Consider the following 19,515-nt stretch of genomic DNA (forward strand, 5'->3'; position numbering starts at 1 on the left):
ACCGCTGGGGACCTCTCCTTGAGACTGCAGTCGGTCGCAGCGTTTGTACGACAGTGTCCGGCAGGTCGGCTGATAACTTGGTGCTGGTGTAAGTGCCGTAAAATCCCTTCTTCCCTAAACCAAGGAGTCGGCGCTGAAGGAAAAGGCGTACGACGCGACGCCCGATCTCCGTTGGCAAGGCGGTAGTACTGGACGCGTCCGCAGAGCGGCGCCAGCTCCGCGAGACCAGTGTGAGACATGTTACTTTCCCGTCGAGACTCACCGGCAACGTATCAGTGCGGCTTCGGGCTGTGTACTGAGAAGGCTGTGAGGTAGCAAAGGCAGCAGACCGCGACCAAGGTGAGCAAGCAACGGAGGCTTAGCGCGTTGCGCCCCAAGGCGTGCACAAGTCAAGGTTTACGAGTTTGTAAGACCCTCCTTTTTGAACATGGTGAACGTGTTGCACCAGGAAGTAATTAGGCTGGCTTCTGGGACCTCTAGAGCCGGCCGGAGTGGCCGTGCGGTTCTAGGCGCTACAGTCTGGAGCAGCGTGACCGCTACGGCCGCAGGTTCGAATCCTGCCTCATGCATGGATGTGTGTGATGTCCTTAGGTTAGTTAGGTTTAAGTAGTTCTAAGTTCTAGGGGACTGATGACCACAGCAGTTAAGTCCCATAGTGCTCAGAGCCATTTGAACCATTGTTTTGGGACCTCTAGAACCATCCCCATACTGAGCCTATGCGGTGAGGTTGGTGAGACGCCGCCTAAAGATTAGGCGGCGACTTCTCATGGTACGGCAGATCTACACCTTTATGACTATGCAATTCACACTTAAGTGCCTGGAGCCATTTTCACACTATTTCTCTAAAATTCCAAAATCGAGCATCGCGAGGAAAGTGTGTACTTAAATGTTTCCGTGCGAGCTCTGATTTATTTTATTAGTATGATCATTTCTCCCTATGTTAAGTGGGCGTCAACAAAATATTTTCGCATTTATAAGAGAAAGGTGCTGGCGGAAATTTCGTGAAAGTATCTCGCCGCAACGAGAAACGGACTGACAGCCTAACTCGCTCATCATATCCGTGATAATCTTTCCCTCGTTTCGCGACAGCACAAAACGAGCTTCCCTTATTTGAACTTACCGCGCAGTAACACTCCAGAAGAGGCCCGACAGAAGTAGTCAATTTAGTGGATTTGTTGCATCTTCTAAGTTTTCTGCCAATAAGTCTTGGCACGTCTTCTCCACAACACACATGTGATAGTTCTAATTTAACTTACTCGTTATTCTAGGTATTTAATTGCATTAACAGCCTTCAGGTTTCTGATTTATTGTGTACCATAGTTAAAGGATTCCTTTTAGTACTCTTGTGGACGACCTCTCACTTTCCATTAGTCAACTGCCTCTTTTCGCACCATACAGATGTGTAAATCATTTTGCAGTTGGGTTTGATCTTCTGTTGCCTTCTGAAGACAATATCGTCTTACACGTCTGTGTACAATATCGTTGCTCGCCCATCAATGGAAAGGTTTCTTGAAAGTAAGCGATAGCAACGAAGCCCCGAGACTTGCGCAAAGGACTGCCTTTCAGAGACGAATGTGGCTTATTTCCAAGTTTTGTATCTAGGTTGGAGAATATCTGCGCCTTGATTCCTAACGAGGTCGGGAATTAGAAATCTGGCCGTTTTTAAGAAATTTTTCACTCCATTTTATTACAATAAATTAGATAGGCATCGCGGTTTTAAAACGGTGTACACCGATGTCTAAAGCAAGAGGTTTCTCTTAGCGGTTCAGCCGTCTTCCTCTACTGTACCATCAGGATTAGACTTGCTAGTGAATAAGACATATTTACCTTAGAGATACATACAGTCTCACAGGAACTATAGTAGATGTTAAGAAAAATGTTTCTCATCTGCTTCTTTGCTCTGATGCCACTGCAGCGAATGTACTCAGCGGAGAGACTGACGCACTATGTAATGGATATCTTTCCTCAACAGGAAGGAAAACATGCATAATTCTGCTGTATACCAGGGCACATGGGAATCTAAGGAAACGAGTAAGCAGCCAAGGTGGTCCGCAAGAAACATGAGACAATGTCATTCCTCTGTATGCTGCGACTTCTTTACAGAGAGCCGTACTACTGCGGGAAGAATGCGTGGCCACGAGAGATAATTAACTGCAGTCGGTAAAGTTGAATATCCAGCCATGGTGTGTGTGTGTGTGTGTATATATCACTCCGGTGCGGTGAAGTAAATTTAACCTGCTTCCAATAAGGGCACTGCCTGATGGATTCAGACTGAGCAATAAGTGGTGCCTACGACGTACAAATCACTATGCACCACTTAACTGTGCATTTTATATTGTGATACGAGGACAAACAAATGTAACTGGTGATCTGCCTTCCGTGCCCTCTAAGTGCGGTAAATCTCTCAAAATTGACGAGTGTCCAGCTAGCCTTTTAGACTGGAAATTGTTTTGCAGGGTTGCTGGCTCACCCTTTTTATTACAGTGCTCAGCCAGCCACAGCTGCTGCTGTAAAATTTTCATTATTTCCACAAAATTTATCAAGTTTTAGAAGTGACTGGATATGATTTTCGCTCGCGCGTGGACGCATGTCTGGGAAGGGCAGGGGTTACTGGCGAGCACAATTCTTGTAACATTTTTGTCTAATTACTGCTGTAGTTCTATTACATGTTAGTTTTGTCCCCACAGGTCTCTGACTTCATTAGCGGTGCTTATCTCGCTGACGTGCTTCTATACCAAAACAATAATATACAGGAAGTACTAGCCATACGTGAATTGCTTCAATCACCGTAACGCGTATTCCACAATGTCACCCGAAGTGTAGCTTAGCTTGTTACGTACGTGAATTTTCTTTTTTGGGATCCTCTTAGGCTTAACTTAATGTCAAGTATGATTTACTTTCGAAGAAGCTAATTAAAGCTATCATCTGCACTGCCATTCATTCGCTTGGTCTACCTAGCAAAAGAGGAAGTAAGCATTAGCTCTTACCACAGATATACAAAATAGCCAGAAAGTTTGAAAAGCTTGTAAGGGCGTTGTAATATAGATTGTGCTGCGAAGTAAAGGAAAACAGCTTGTACAGTTTGAGTTAATTAGAACTGAAGTTAGCCAGTCAGGCAGTTGTGCCTGAAAACTGAAGTGGCCCACCAGATAGGACTACCGTCAGTTATTCTCATAGTGTAGGCGGCAGCGCACGAGACTGCTCAGCCTTTGGCTTGGGTTCGTACATTGGCAGAGGAAACACCGAATTTGCTGTGGGATTCATGATTATAGAAACAGCAAAACTAATTCTTCCCCTTCGATTCTTATCACTTTCAACAGATTATTAACAACAAAACAGCTATTTTAGTTGTTCGATAGTAATATTTTTCCATGTTCAGCACTGATATATTCATTCAGTAATAGCCAATCAGGGCAGTTTGGTTTTCGAATTTTTGAGCTTAGGGTATGAATTGCTGTCAAGCAGCGCCCCTAGAAGTTACACGACGTCTTCTTTTTTTAGTAGTCTGCACCACCGAAAGTAGTATAGTGACTAACACTCAACAATGCATTCATTGCGTATGACCAAATTTTCCTCTGGTCATTGTAATTTTTTCTACATTTTCCCTAACTTAATGTGAATGCTAAGATGCTCCCATTTATCAGAACAAGCCGGATAATTTTAACATCCTCAAAAGAGCCAGGATTGTCTGTATGTATTGAGGGAGCATTAAATCCTAAGAAACTCTTCGTTACGTCTTTGATTTTTCCACAGTTGATATTCGTGTCGGAACTCTAAAACTGCACTAATTGTCCTTAATTGTTACGTATTTTGTGTTTAAAGTACTGTAATGCGATAACTGAAACATCCTAGCAACTAGTTGCTATAGTTTGCACTAAGAACTAGTATCTATGTTGATCAGCACTTACTGTCCTACTACCGGTAGTATACAAATGGGCCTTGCTTTTTTAGCATCAGTTCGAAGGTCGGCATTGCAAAGAACTAAATACACGATATTTCAAACCAATTAGTACATTTACCCTCACTTTGTACTGTCGGGAACAAAGGCAACAAGCTCTCTTTACTTCGCGTATGCAATCTTCTTTGGATTGCGATGGCGCACATAAGTCACAGTATCAGCTTAAGCAAATAGCGAACGTTACCCAATACTGAAGATCGTTCCTATGTAGCCATGTCCGTTGCCACAAAGAAAGGTTCACGTATGCTTACCACCCATAATTAAATATCCACAATTTGCCAGAATGCCTTAACGTAGTTTTCTGATTTGTGAAATATTGTGAATAAGGCAACTGATACACGATAGTTGTCCGATTTGGCAAAAAGGGAATTCAATTAGACCTGTAACGACCCGTCGATCTCCTAAATTACGAGAAAATCATGCTAACAATAAAAACACGGATGAGAAATGTGTTGCTGTAGTTCCCGATTAATAAAATACCTCAGTGCCTGCAGATTTCACACGCGACGCACAAGCGGGGAAGGAGCCGTGGAGAGTTGGGTAAACACTCAGAGCGCAACGAATCTGACCCGTCATAGCACGATTCTAGGAAAAGAGCCAGATAAAACTGGACTGTGCATTTTGATTCACAATGAAACGCGATAGTTCAGATACGAGAAAAAAGATAGTATTTCCTCATCCCAGAATAAACGGTTAGTCAGTGAAATCAGTGACAGATGCCCAACACCCGGCCCATGTCTATCGATTATACTACAGATTATTATTCAATCCAAGCAGTAGAGAGCGCCGAATGTCAAGCGAGGATAACCTCAGATCAGTGACCATCTTACGAAGAACTCTGCACTTCTAGATTAGAAGACTACGGGAGCAATGTGTTTGTAAGACAAGTGGTACCTCCCTTTATTAAATAGCTCCATAAAACGTCAATGCACGAGTCGTTTTCAGATTTAGTTGGACATAAAATTTCAGTGATAGTTAGCTTCACGAGTTAGAATTACTGAGTACAATATTGTCTGCTGGTTAAGGATGACAGCGGCTGTGAAGTTGACCATACTGGTCGGTGTGATTCTACCCACGTGTTGACCGCCCCGCTCCAAACACTTACAAGGGGAGGCCGCCAATTGTGAAATTCAGATTCGATTCATACTGCGCATAATAAAAGCTCATGGCCAGAGTTGTAATGTGGCAAAGCACCAAGATGCACTTCTCAGCCGTTGTCGAGAAAACCGAGTTAAAAGAAACCGTTGCGGTGAAATACTCTCTACGATTAATAGTTTTCTACAGCGTCGTGGCGCAGCGGTAAGCGCTTGGGTTTGTAATCCGAAGGTCGCCGGATCGAATCTCGCGCCATGTAACCTTTGAAAGTCGTTTGTCGTGGAAAAACTGGCGACTTCGAACATCATTATGTTTTCCACAAATAAAGTTGTATTTCACAAATGTTATTAATTGTCTTCATAATGTTTACCACGTATAGTTAACGGAAGACGTAGAAACGATATTCCGAAACGAATACATGTAGCGTAAGTAAAACGTTCGAATTAGAATAGAGACCCCACGAACACAAATTTGCTGTGGCAGGTATGAAATATAAACTCCGTTACTCGCTCGTTACACTTGATGGACAGATGTTGAATGGTCCGAAACGAGCCGCCGCATAACAGCGTAGTTGCATGCTAACTTCGAAAGAAGGTAGATGCGGTCCCTAGTGCAACTTATAACATCGTTGAAAATCAGTGCGGACGTGAGAGTTTTGGTACACCCCGTTAAACAAACGGAAAAATGGAGGCGGTACAATTGGAGAGCGATCCGCTTTCTCCAACATGCATAAGCAGTTCATCAATAGTTTATATATATATATATATATATATATATATATATATATATATATATATAATTTGAATTACAAAAAACTAATAATGAAAAAAAGTTGCATGGTGCAGGATTCGATCCGGCGACCCTCGGATTACGAACCCAAGCGCTTACCTCTGCGCTACGACACTGTAGGAAATTATTAATCGTAGAAAGTATGTCACCGCAACGGTTTCTTTTAACTGTCGATTTTCTCGACAACGGCTGAGAAGTGCATCTTGGTGCTTTGCCACATTACACCTCTGGCCATGAGCTTTTATTATGCGCAGTATGAATCGAATCTGAATTTCACAATTGGCGGCCTCCCCTTGTTTGTGTTAACTTCAGAGTAGACTTAGTGATAACAAAAGCAATTATCTATCCAGAGACTTGCTTGCACTTGCCAGTGTATTTCTAAATACGGTCAGAATGTGGGCACACGTTCTTAATTTACTCAGATGTCAGCGTTAACTAGTTCGACGATGAGTCCGAGACACTAAATAGCTCGGCACTTTAGACATTCACCAAAGTTTGCCAAAGATGAAACATTGTTCCAGGAAAAAGACTGAGGCTCGAAATCTGTAATTTCAACTCTTGTAAGCTTCCACTCAGATTATACACATTGTGTTGCAATTGTAATTCGAGGCAGTCACAGGTAGACACGGGTAGTTTAAAAACTGTGACAGAGTACCCCAGCACCTGGCCCATGTCTATCCATTATACAGCTTGATTATTATTCATTTCTGTCCAAATAGGAGGGCGCGCTGCAAAGTAATGCCTCCGAAATCTTTATGTGAAAACTCTTAGAGCTTTTAAATAAAACACGATTAGCATTCGATATCTTTATTCTTGTCTAAATATTTATTTCTCAACCTAGTCATTCTGCCGTAGAATACATTCTCTAAACGAGGCACCAGTTTCTTGACACAGTCACTATAGAGTGTTTGATTTTGATGGAGCCACAACCCCACCTCTGTTTGCGCCGTTTCATCACTATCGAAGCGAAGGCCTCGAAGGAGTTAGTTTCGGAAACATGAAAATTTGATGGGACCAAGTCGGGACTGTATAGAGGGTGATCAATGAGGAACCCAATGCGTCGGACTGTTGCAGATGTCGCAGCGCTCGTGTTGTTTGGCATTGTCGTGCTGAAGTAGAGAGCTCTATGCGTGGAAGGACTACTGGAATTCGAAACTAAATTACAGCACGCTGTTTCTCGCGCACAGATGCGTTGCACGCTACAATTCGGAGCCGTCTAGTGGCAGTGGGCTAAAATTACGGAAATATGTGGATATGAAGAATAGAGATGTAAAATGTTAATTTTTTATTTAAAAAGGTGTGTTTCCACATCAATTCGTAGGCATTACTCTTCAGCACGCCCTCGTGGATAACAGAATCCACAGGCTTTATAGGCAAACTGTATCCCCACCCCCCGTGATTAGTCTGGAAAATTTGCTCTCCACTTTAAGAATGAATTTTTCACGCTTCTCGGTGCTTATGACGCCAGATCTTCTGAAATGTTTCTTATAATTTTGCAAATATATTCAGTGGTATATGTGGATACTGCTGCAAACTGTGTTACAAACAGTTATTAGTAAAGAAGTGATAAATTAAAAAGTAATTCCCCAGGCGGCTACTTTGATGGAAGAACAGTGAAAACGCAGTAAGCGATGAACTTCGTTTTACGTGAGGTAGGGGCAGCGAGAAACACTGTATACATCTTGAGGCAGAGTAACTCATTGCTGGCGGACTATATTCACCCAGTATCTGGAGTGAGAGTATGTAGTGACTTGTAAAAACAAAAAACTTAAACACAATTTCAACCTTTAAGAAACTCTGTCGCTGATACACCTCCGCTGCCCTCCCCACAATGATAAAATGAAAGTTAGTCGCTTAACTTGGACCGAGTTAGCTGTTAAGTAATAGATGACTCAGATGAACAAAATAGGTGAATATACAGTTTATTAGGCAAGTTTAATTGCGAACATTTTTAGGCTAGGCTTTACCGTGACTGTTACTGACATTAAATGAAACAAGTTTACTGTTACCAGTCACCGTTTTATTTTTTCCACGACGCATTTCGAAGGTTTAAACCTCCATCATCGGGTGGATTTACATTAGTTAGTATTACATATGTGTGTGTGTGTGTGTGTGTGTGTGTGTGTGTGTGTGTTGTTTACAAATGTGGCAGTATACATGTGATGTGTTAAGTCAGCAAAAGGAACCTGTGACCACTGGAGGCAGTGCCACAAGTTCCTCCAAAATCGTCACACACACACACACACACACACACACACACACACACACACACACACGTAATACTAACTAATGTAAATCCACCCGATGATAGAGGTTAAAACTTCGAAATGCGTCGTGGAAAAAATAAAACGGTGACTGCTAACAGTAAACTTAGTTAGCGCTCATCACTATTGCTACAATAAAATTTTCGCTTTGATTAGTGATTCTGGCGTTCTTAACATGAAAACCACGAAATTTGAGATGAAGCGTCGTATGACAATGTTTATCAAACATGCACGCTAATAAATTTTAACCAATTCATGCCACAAAAACTAAATCTGTCTGGGTTTAGGTCAGTGCGAAACCCAGGAAAGCATTCATTTTCCATAATGTTTGAGACAGCCAAATGTTCAGCTACCCAGCAGTTGCCAGAGCCATAGTACTCTCACACAGTGATCAGCCATGTAATGATCCAATTGTATAAAGGAGAGGCTTAGCGTAATCACAGCGAATCACTTCTAGAAGTGAGTAAATTCTGTAATGAATAAAAACTGCGCGCTCCAGATTCCATGGGAGAGGGGGAGGGGAAGGAGGGAGGTCGGGGTAGGCAAGTAGTGCACCCTCCCTTTGCGGAAGCTTATGCCCTTGAACCACTTCAAACTCGGACACGATTATTTTAATAACCCCTTCTTACTTACTCTTTCTGTGTGTTACTAGTCATTATTCTGCCCCATTACGTTTCTTCTCATTACCTACCGCCGACATAAATTTCGTATTTTATGTTCAACAATATTCCACATAACGCCGTCCCTCAAAATTCCAACTGCCTCCTAGACTGTGACATCCCGTTCACTATATGAAAAAGCTCCGGCAATGTACTGACTTCGTGATGACCGCACAGTCGAAACGGAGTTCGCATTTTCAGCACCACAATCACCAATTTCTGTCAAAGAACCTGGCCCTGACAGGTAAGGTGGGCTTACTCTAAGCGGCATCCACGCGGCCGCAGCTCGCAGAGCCAAGGAAAACAGCCGCGTCTGGTGTGGACGTCAAGCCACGCCGCTCTGCGCTTGAAGGAACGGATTCCGCGCTGTGTCTGTACACGAAATGATTCATCGTGCGCGCTCTGTTCTGACGGCTTTTCCGTTTTTATCGACGAGCGCGCACTCCGGAACACTGCTGCGCAGCCACGAACACTTCGCTCCGTTCTCCATTGTTCTGCCCTGTTCAGTCGTTCAGCGCGTTTGTGCGCAGACTTTCGCGTCCGTCGGCTATGGACGTGGCTTTGCACACTGGGCCGCCAAAATATCTTGAACGCATCACTAAACTGTGTATTGCATGTGCAGTAGAGCCAAGTTAGTTATTTCCAATAGCGAACAATAACTCTGAGGAGTCATAGTACATAAATATTTCCCAAGTACACGTATGACAAATATTTGGTACTGTGAACAGACACGTTCAAACATACCTTTGTTCACGAGACTGCTTCTGGATTCTGTGATGATTACCAGTAGCGTAGCTAACAAGGGAACCTCCCCATCGCACCCCCCTCAGATTTAGTTATAAGTTGGCACGGTGGATAGGCCTTGATAAACTGAACACAGATCAATTGAGAAAACAGGAAGAAGTTGTGTGGAAATGTGAAAAAATAAGCAAAATATACAAACTGAGTAGTCCATGGGCCGCATAGGCAACATCATGGAGACCGTCGGCTCAGGAACGCCGTGGTCACGTGGTAGCGTGAGCAGCTGCAGAAGGAGAGGTCCTTGGTTCAAGTCTTCCCTCGAGTGAAAATTTTACTTTCTTTATTTTTGCATAGTTATTATCTGTCCGTTCGTTGATTGATGTCTCTGTTCACTGTAATAAGTTTAGTGTCTGTGTTTCGCGACCGTATCGCAAAACCGTGCGATTAGTAGACGAAAGGACGTGCCCCTCCAATGGGAACCGAAAACATTTGATCGCAAGCTCATAGGTCAACCGATTCCTCCACAGGAAAACACATCTGATATATTCTATACGACACTGGTGACGGCATGTGCGTCACATAACAGGAATATGTTGTCGACCCACCTAACTTGTACACTTGGCGAATGGGTAAAAAGATTCTTTTACCTTGCCCGATTTAGGTTTTCTTGTGAATGTGATAATCACTCCCAAAAAAGTGATGAAAACATAAGACTTTGTCTCACAAACTGAAAATAAAAAATTAAACTTTTCACCCGATGGAAGGTTTGAACCAAGGACCTTTCGTTCCGCAGCTGCTCACGTTACCACGGCGCTCCTGCTCGTCCAGTGTCCTTGATGTTGCCTATCTTCGCATGAACTACTCAGTTTGTATATTTTGCTTATTTTTTCACGGTTCCACACAAATTCTTCCTGTTTTCTCAATTGATCTGTGTTCAGTTTTTCAAGGCCTATCCACTGTGCCAACTTATAACTAAATTTGAGGGGGGTGCGATGGGGAGGTTCCCTTGTAAGTAGTTTGGCACCCAGTGCAATTTTGTCACCCCCACTAACACAACTCCACAAAAACCAAATTCCTTTTGGGGTGCTTGATAATATTTTGTAAACAGTTTTATGAATGGAAATAAATCAGTAAAACGCATTTTTATAAATACAGACTTATTACTGAAGTTGTACAAATAACCAAAGATCTTAGTGGTAGGTAACTATAATAACATGTACCTTGGATTCTGTTCTTATTAACTGTTCCTATTGTAAATTATGAAATTGCGTCATCGAAATAAATATCGTAGCCACACTGTCTTTGAGTGACAAAACTGGCAAACTACTTGTTCTTCACTCAGTGGACAGGAGGTAATTCTTAATTAGTTTGAAAAACTCCTCTGACGACGGTAACGAAAAGTATAAGCGGTATGATGATAAAACTAATCATCCTAGACTAACATCTGAGTTAACAATCAGTGTGTTGACCACGGTATGGTTTGGGAACGACACTGACAAAAATCTGGACAAAATGAAAGTGGATTGTTGGTTGCGGAACCGAACTCAGAACATAGTCTTCCACAGATCGTTGTACTGTGGCCAAGACATCTTTCGTTGCATCCTACCCCTCACGTGTTAATCCAACAGTACGAGAGGTTGTGTGTAGTCTGGAAGAGTGGGAGCGAGGCGCTATCAAACTGATGCTATGCGTCAAGCCGGGAGGCGTGTTCAGATAGCTCAGCCGATAAAGCACTGCACGCCTCAGAAAAGTGCCGTGCTGAATCTGGTACACAATTCTTAGGCTCTGTCAGGAAGATCCATTCCAGTGTACACTGTGTAGCAATGAGACAGTTGTTTCATTATGGAGACTGACCAGATACAGGGTATACAGCGTAGGAGTACCTGATTTCAATATCTCTCGAAAACCAAGATCGATAGACAAGTACAACAGTGTTTTGCGAAAACTCAAAGAATTTATACATCAGTTTGAGAGAGAGTCCGGGAGGACGACGGTTCAAACCCACGTCCTGCCATCCTGATTCACTATTTCCGTGATTACCCTGAATCGCTTAAGGCAAATATGCCAAGATCATTCCTTCGAAAGGGCACGCCCCCTTTCCTTCTCCATCCTTCCCTAACCAGAGCTTGTGCACCATATCTAATGACCTCTTTGTCGATGGGACGTTAAACGCACCGCAGTTCAGAGCGGTAAGTTTCACCGTTAAAATGTTAAAGGTAGTTAGCGTACCAAAGAAAGAGTTTGAAAACCATCTATTTAACATTGTTTTTCTGGTACTGGAATACCACAGATCGTATTCTAATCCTACGGCAATGAGGCGCATTTTCAAACACTGTTTTAATATTTCAAAAGGACTCTTTGACAATCGTTATCAAGCTCTTTGCTGAACTCCCGCGAGCAGGCTGCGTGGCTGAAAATACAGCGAGGAATGTTGGCACCAGGTAAACTATAGTTACTGTCTCAGCAATTATTGAGAAAGACCCTAGGAAATCCGTCAGAACAGCTGCAGCAGCTAAAGCGTTACTGCACGCAAAAAATGACAGGGCCCCCACATGTTCCCATTCAGGATCGAAAAGCCAACACGCCATACCTGTGTAGCGGCAGCCGCCGAGCCGAGAGGACGCGCAGCAAAACAGCAGCAGCACTTGCGATAAACTGTAAATTAATTTAGTCTGTTTTTTGTTGACGTGCTTCTGCAAAGAAATTCAATGTATGGGTGTATTTTACTGTGTAGACTAGTGGTTAGAAAATTTATCTCAGTTCTTCGTTTTTGCATAAGTCTTGTGACTATCGTTGTGTAGGGCGGCTTCCTAGTGTAAATTTTCCGCGCAGAGAAACTTCTCTGTTTGATAGCATGCGGTCTCAGAGTTCAGTGAGAAATCTGCACACCAACTTTTAGTGTTACTTTATTCTCCTTTGGTATATCTTCAAACTCAGTAGCGCCATTTGAGACCTCATATCTATTTTATACACAGTACGATATGGCTAGGTACTGTTCTTGTGAGCGGGCACAAGGAGAGTTGGCTGCTGTCGGTAACAGCTGGAAGCTGCGTTGGCTACCGTCGAAAAGCTTCTTGATAATGCTCGAAGTTGTTGTGACGTCGGGGCGCCAGTGAAGAGACGTGCGACACCTTTGGTGTCGCTGGAATCCCCTGGTTGCCCGGACGTCACTGCTGCTTCCGATACGCAACATCTGACCGGTCCGTCCTCACTCCAGAGTGGGTGGCAGACAGTGGTGGGTTCGGTGTCACTGGGCGGAAGGCGAAAGATGGAGCAGGCTGTGCGGCTGGCTCCCTACGTCTTAGCAACAGGTACGAGGTGCTTCCCAGTGCTGATGATAACTGAGCCAGCACGGTATGCCTCTCCTGTTGGGCCAATGGTCGATTTTCCTGCCCAGTCCGGACAAGTACAGAGGGTGGGTATGCTAGTCATCGGTAGCTGCAAGGTTAGGCGGGTGATGGAGCCCCTCACGGAGATAGCAGGCAAGGCGAGAAAGAATTCCGGTGTGCATTCGGCATGTTTGCCGGGAGGTCTCATCCGTGATGTGGAGGCGGCCCTGCCGGCGGCTATCGAGGGCACTGGGTGCAACCGGCTGCATGGAGCGGCACATGCCGGTACGAATGAGGCCTGCCGCTTGGGTTCTGAGGCCATCCTCGGCTCCTTTCGGCGGCTGGCTGATTTGGTGAAGGCAAGTAGCAACGCACGCGGGGTGCTAGCTAAGCTGTCTGTCTGTAGCATCGTACCCAGGGTTGATCGCGGTCCTCTGGTTTGGAGCAGGGTGGAAGGTCTAAACCAGAGGCTCAGACGGCTCTGCGACGGTATCGGATGCGAATTTCTCGACCTCCGCTATCGGGTGCAGTATCGTAGGGTTTCCCTTAATAGATCAGGCATGCACTACACGCAGGAAGTGGCTACTACAGTAGCGGAGTACGTGTGGCGTCCACATGGGACTTTTTTAGGTTAGAAGACCCCTTGAATGGGATCAAACACGATTTGCTTGTTAAGTTAGAGAATCTTGGTCCTTTAAAGTCAGATAGAAAAGATCAATATGATTTTAGTAAACTGCAGGAGCATCCAAGGAAAGGTCCCAGAATTAGTATCGCTTATTGAAGGTTATAATGCACAGATAGTTGGTTGAAGCCGGACGTCAATGACAACGAAATCCCAAGTTGAGACTGGAATGTTTATCGTAAGGATAGGTTAGTCGCCAAGGGTGGCGGCGTGTTTATTGCAGTAAAATATTCGATAAAATCTAGCGAGGTTATCACGGATTCCGAATGTGAATTAATCTGGGTGAAATTGAGTATCAAAGAACGGCCAAAAATGCTGATCGAATGCTTTTATAGGCCACCTAGGTCAGAATCTGTAGTTGTAGACCGCTTCATACAGAACTTACAGAATATCATTAGTAATTTTCCTGATCATGCCGTTGTAATAGGGGGTTACTTCAACTTGCCAGGTATAGATTGGGAGTGTTATGCCATCAAAACTAGTGCCAGAGACAGGGAATCGTGTGGCGTTGTTCTGGATGTCTTGTCCGAAAATTACCTTGAGCAGATAGAGAACCAATTCGTGAGGGTAACGTTTTAGACCTCCTAGTGACAAATATACCTGAACTTATCGAATCAGTTAACGTAGAGGAAGGTATCAGTGATCATGAGGCTGTGACAGCATCTATGACGACGGGTCCTACAAGTAATGTTAAGAAAGTTAGGAAGATATATTTGCTTATCAAGGGTGACAGAAGATAAATTTCAGAATATCTCAGCAGTCAGCATCAAATATTCGGTGATGAGTACGAAGATGTGGAGAACAAATGGGAAAAATTCAAAGGCATCGTTCAATATGCCCTAGACAAGTATGTTCAGAAAAAACTTTTAAGGAATGGGAAAGATCCACCATGGTTTAATAGCCGTGTTACAAAAGCGCTACTTAAACAAAGAGCACTTCATCTCAGATTCATGAGAAGTGAAAACCTAGCTGACAAAAAGCTGAACGAAGCGAAAATAAGCGTAAGGAGAGCGAGAGAAGCGTTCAGTGATGTCGAAAGTAAGATGTTGTCAAACGACGTGAGCAAAAACCGTAAGAGATTTTGGTCGAATGTAAAATCAGTAGGTGGGTCAATATCATCTATTCGTTCTCTCAGCGACCACACTGGCACCGAAATGGAATATAACAGAGAGAAGGCCGAAATACTGAATTCAGTCTTCTGAAGTTGTTTCACCGCAGAAGATCGTAACACTGTCCCTCCTTTCAATCGTCGTGCGGACGTCGAAATGGCAGATATTGAGATAACCGATTGAGGAACTGAAAAGCAGCTACAATCGCTTAGTAGTGGAAAGGCTTCAGGAGCATATAAGATTCTATAAAGATTGTGCGAAAGAACTTGCTCACCTTCTAGCATTAATTTATCGTAGATTGCTTGAGCAACCAAAGGTACCTAACGACTGGAAAAAAGTGCAGGTCATTCCTGTTTTTAAGAAAGGCCGTAAGACAGATCCACACAATTTTAGACATATATCGTGACGTCAATCTGTTGCAGAATTATGGAACATGTTTTATGCTCAATAATTATGACGTTCTTGGTAAATGAACAGCTCCTCTGTAAAAATCAACATTGATTCCGCAAACAAAGATCCTGCGAAACTCGGCTCGCTCTGTTCCTCCACGAGATCCACAGCGCAGTGGACAACGGCGCTCAAGCTGATGCCGTGTTTCTTGATTTTAGTAAGGCATTTGACACCGTCCCGCATTGCCGTTTAATGAAAAAAAAAAGAGCTTGCGGAGTATCGGCGCAGATCTGCGATTGGATTGAAGACTTTCTTGCAGATAGAACCCAAATTCGGAGATAGGCAAGCATCAAAGTGCAAGAAAGCGCAGCATGGCGTCGATCGAAATAAGGATGTTCAACATTTTGTAAACGGTAATAAAGGTTTCCAAAAGAAAGGCTTGCAATCCTGTACGTAGTCTGAGTTACCTCCCATAATCTCATCCGTCAGGAGAGAACATACCGACGAGGTGTTTAACTAAATGTTAGTACAGAATAGCGCTGTTCTGTGCCGAGAGTATAGCCGAGCCCAGTGGAAAAGGGACACATGCCATCTGCGCAGTGATTTTGTGATTTTGGTACAGGAACATCTAGCATCGTAGGCGGGAACTTCTAGCACAGTGGCATGTTCCAGTTCCTTTAAAGATAGCATATTTGCTGTTATTCAAGACTAACACATTCCTAGTGGAAGAGGCCCATGCCAATAATGTGCCTCATGAGTTGGTTTGTCTCATTGGTTAACTTGGTTTCGGAAAGCCAATCAGAAAGTTTCTCAGATGTTATGTTTCCAAGATGGCGGCAATAGGTGTTGCTATTAATGTTACTCACGAAGAAAATGCAACAGTACATGTAAAAAAAATTCGCAAAGAAAATAAGTAGAAAGATAATGAAAGGATGAGGTTAAGAAACAATGGAAAAGAATATAAATCCCAAAAAAATAAGATTGTGCCCGAGAAAGTGTTTCGTAGTGCCAGAGATCCATGCTACAGTTTCTGCAAAAACTAAACACTAATTAAAGAACAGGAGGAGGCGACATTTGAGTTTTATCGGCTGGGAGATTATAAAGTGCAAAATGCTTATTTGAATTAGTGCGGCCTAATAAGTGCAAAAAAGTGCATCCAAAAAAAGGTTCCAACAGTAAGCCAGGGGAAAGTTTCTTTCAGGTATTTTATTCGTGACACTCCAGTTACTGACGTTGTAGTGTGTTCCGACTGCATTTTTAGCTGTTCATACCATTTCTATTAAACATTTGGGGGCTGTCCGTAGTAAAAAAAGAATGTGACACTGAGTCGTGAATCTAAAACACATGTATCTGTATATATACACCTAGACAGGATAGAAGAGGCAAGTATTCGAACAAACCTCAGGCCATTGATAACGAGAGAAAAAATAAAGTTAGAAATAACATCGAAATGTTTCCAAGGTACACATCACGTAGTAGAACGCAGAATCCGAACACGTCCTACATAACCTCTGTTCACTCGATAGCTGGCATGTATCGTTCGTACTGTGAAAAATACAGATGCAGTGCCAGTGAAACATGTGTATGAAACCATTTTCAACACAGAATATAATATTGGTTTTAAAGTGCCGTCCAGTGATACACTACTGGCCATTAAAATTGCTACACCAAGAAGAAATGCAGATGATAAACGGGTATTCATTGGACAAATATATTATACTAGACCTGACATGTGATTACATTTTCACGCAATTTGGGTTCACAGATCCTGAGAAATTAGTACCCAGAACAACCACCTCTGGCCATAGTAATGGCCTTGATACGCCTGGGCATTGAGTCAAACAGAGCTTGGATGGCGTGTATAGGTACAGCTGCCCATGCAGCTTCAACACGATACCACAGTAATCAATAGTAGTGACTGGCGTATTGTGATGAGCCAGCTGCTCGACCACCATTGACTAGACGTTTTCAATTAGTGAGAGATCTGGAAAATGTGCTGGACAGGGCATCAGTCGAACATTTTCTGTACCCAGAAAGGCCCTAACTAGACCTGCAACATGCGGTCGTGCATTATCCTGCTGAAATGTAGGATTTCGCAGGGATCGAATGAAGGGTAGAGCCACGGGTCGTAACACATCTAAAATGCAACATCCACTATTCAAAGTGCCGTCAATACGAACAAGAGGTGACCGAGACGTGTAACCAATGGCACTACGTACCATCACGCCGGGTGATACGCCAGTGTGGCGATGACGAATACACGCTTCCAATGTGCGTTCACCGCGATGCCGCCAAACACGGATGCGACCATCATAATGCTGTAAACAGAACCTGGATTCATCCAAAAAATGAAGTTTTGCCATTCGTGCACCCAGGTTCGTCGTTGAGTACACCATAGCAGGCGCTCCTGTCTGTGATGCAGCGTCAAGGGTAACCGCAGCCATGGTCTCAGAGCTCATAGTCCATGCTGCTGCAAACGTCGTCGAACTGTTCGTGCAGATTGTTGTTGTCTTGCAAACGTCCCCATCTGTTGACTCAGGGATCGAGACGTGGTTGCACGATCCGTTACAGCCATATTCTGCTAACAGTCATTGGATCTCGACCAACGCGAGCAGCAGTGTCGCGATACGATAAACCGCAATCGCGATAGGCTACAATCCGACCTTTATCAAAGTCGGAAACGTGATGGTACGCATTTCTCCTCCTTACACGAGGCATGACAACAAAGTTTCACCAGGCAACGTCGGTCAAATGTTTGTGTATGAGAAATCAATTGGAAACTTTCCTCATGTGAGCACGTTGTAGGTGTCGCCACCGGCGCCAACCTTGTGTGAATGCTCTGAAAAGCTAATCATTTGCATATCACAGCATCATCTTCCTGTCGGTTAAATTTCGCGTCTGTAGCACGTCCTGTTCGTGGTGTAGCATTTTAAATGGCCAGTAGTGTAAATGTCGTATTTGTGATTCTGCTAAGGCACGTAATAACACCGAATCCACAGACCTCAAACTACACCTTGAGAAAGCTGCAGCTGCATAGTGCTCTGAAAAGTAACTCAAATGAGTCAAAACGGGATGGTGGTGATACTCTTGTTTTGTACATGGACTTACAACAAGCATTCCCAACACCATGTATTTCGACGGAAACAGTTTTTTCATAAGAGACGACTCTGGACACACAATTTCTGTATTCACCGTTGTAGTGATAAGGCAGAGATGTGTGTCTGGTCCGAGAATGTTGCGTCTGCAGAGGTCGATCAAGTAGCTAGCCGCGTTTTAAAGGCTTTAGATATGGTGAAGAAAGAATGTCATCTAAGGCACATCATTTACTGATTCGTGTGTTGGACAAAATAAAAACTGTATTATCCTAGGTCTGTGTTTGTACCTCCTAAATAAAAATGTTTTGATGCTGTTGAGCACAAATTTCTCCTCCCTAGTCACATGTTCCTGCCATGTGACAGGAATTTTGGAGTTACTGTGAAGCTGAAAAGAAAGACACAGGCTGTGGACTCTCCAGCAAAACGGGTTGAACTTACAAAAAGAGCAAGCAAAAGAACCCATTCATTGTGGTTGAAATGAAGAAAGACGACTTCGTGTCTTTATCGTCTACAATGAACAGCATCGTCAGTCGTAGCGTCACTGTTGACAAAAAGCCTGCATACATCAGAAATCCAATTAGTGAGCGGCGAACATTCTGTATTTATCAAATATTCACACAAACTGAGAAGCCTGTGCTAGTTGGTTTACAGAAGTGTCGTGGACGATTTACGAAACTTGCAGACTGCCAGTTAGTTCCTAAGTACCTAAATGGACGTTAAATTATGGCAGCAAAGTTAAAGGACCTTCAAAGCTTACTGCAATTTGCACCTCCAATATATTCAAGTTTCTGTCAATCGGTGATAAGTGATGATAGTGACGATACACTGGAACAGGAAAACATTGATGAGGAGTTTGACTACCAATGACGTGCTATGTAATGTTTACATGTGAAGGATTTAATTTTCTGTACTTTAGATTGTAATAAAGTGGCCTAATATTTAACAGTATTTGCAATGCTCCATCTAGTCATTGCAACAATTGTCGGTATCACAGCAGGAGTTCCCATTACGATACAAAATCATATTTCCTTAAGTCTCATTTCCTGACGCAACATACTCTGGTGGCATGTGCCCCTTTTCCACTGGGCACCGCGTAGTGGGTACACTAGCAGGCAGGTACACTGGAGAACGTGTTGGACAAACCAACGACTGTGGATAAAATGGAATCGTCAGTTCGGGTGGAAACTTGAGTTGATATTGTCGATCAGTCACGCTAGGATTTTCCTTCTCCAAGAATCATGATTCTTGAGCGTAAACATGTTCCATAATTCTAAAACAGATTGTCTGCTATATAGGTCTGTAACTTTTATGTGTGCATCTGCCTTAGGCCCTTCTTGAAAACGGGAATGACCTGAGCTTTTTCCAGTTGCTGGGTACTCGTCGTTGCTCCAGCGATCTACGGTA

General features: G+C 43.4%; 1 protein-coding gene across 1 annotated transcript in view; it reads left to right on the forward strand.

Moving 5' to 3' along the window:
• Positions 1 to 217: 217 nt before the first annotated feature.
• Positions 218 to 19,515, forward strand: part of LOC124612356 (UDP-glucosyltransferase 2-like) — a 146,288-nt gene continuing 126,990 nt past the window's right edge. The window contains exon 1 of the mRNA XM_047140509.1: positions 218 to 339. The gene's annotated coding sequence lies outside the window, so the exon portion shown is untranslated. The remainder of the gene's footprint in view (positions 340 to 19,515) is intronic.

Source organism: Schistocerca americana, chromosome 4 (assembly GCF_021461395.2).
Source record: "Schistocerca americana isolate TAMUIC-IGC-003095 chromosome 4, iqSchAmer2.1, whole genome shotgun sequence".
NCBI lineage: Eukaryota > Metazoa > Arthropoda > Insecta > Orthoptera > Acrididae > Schistocerca > Schistocerca americana.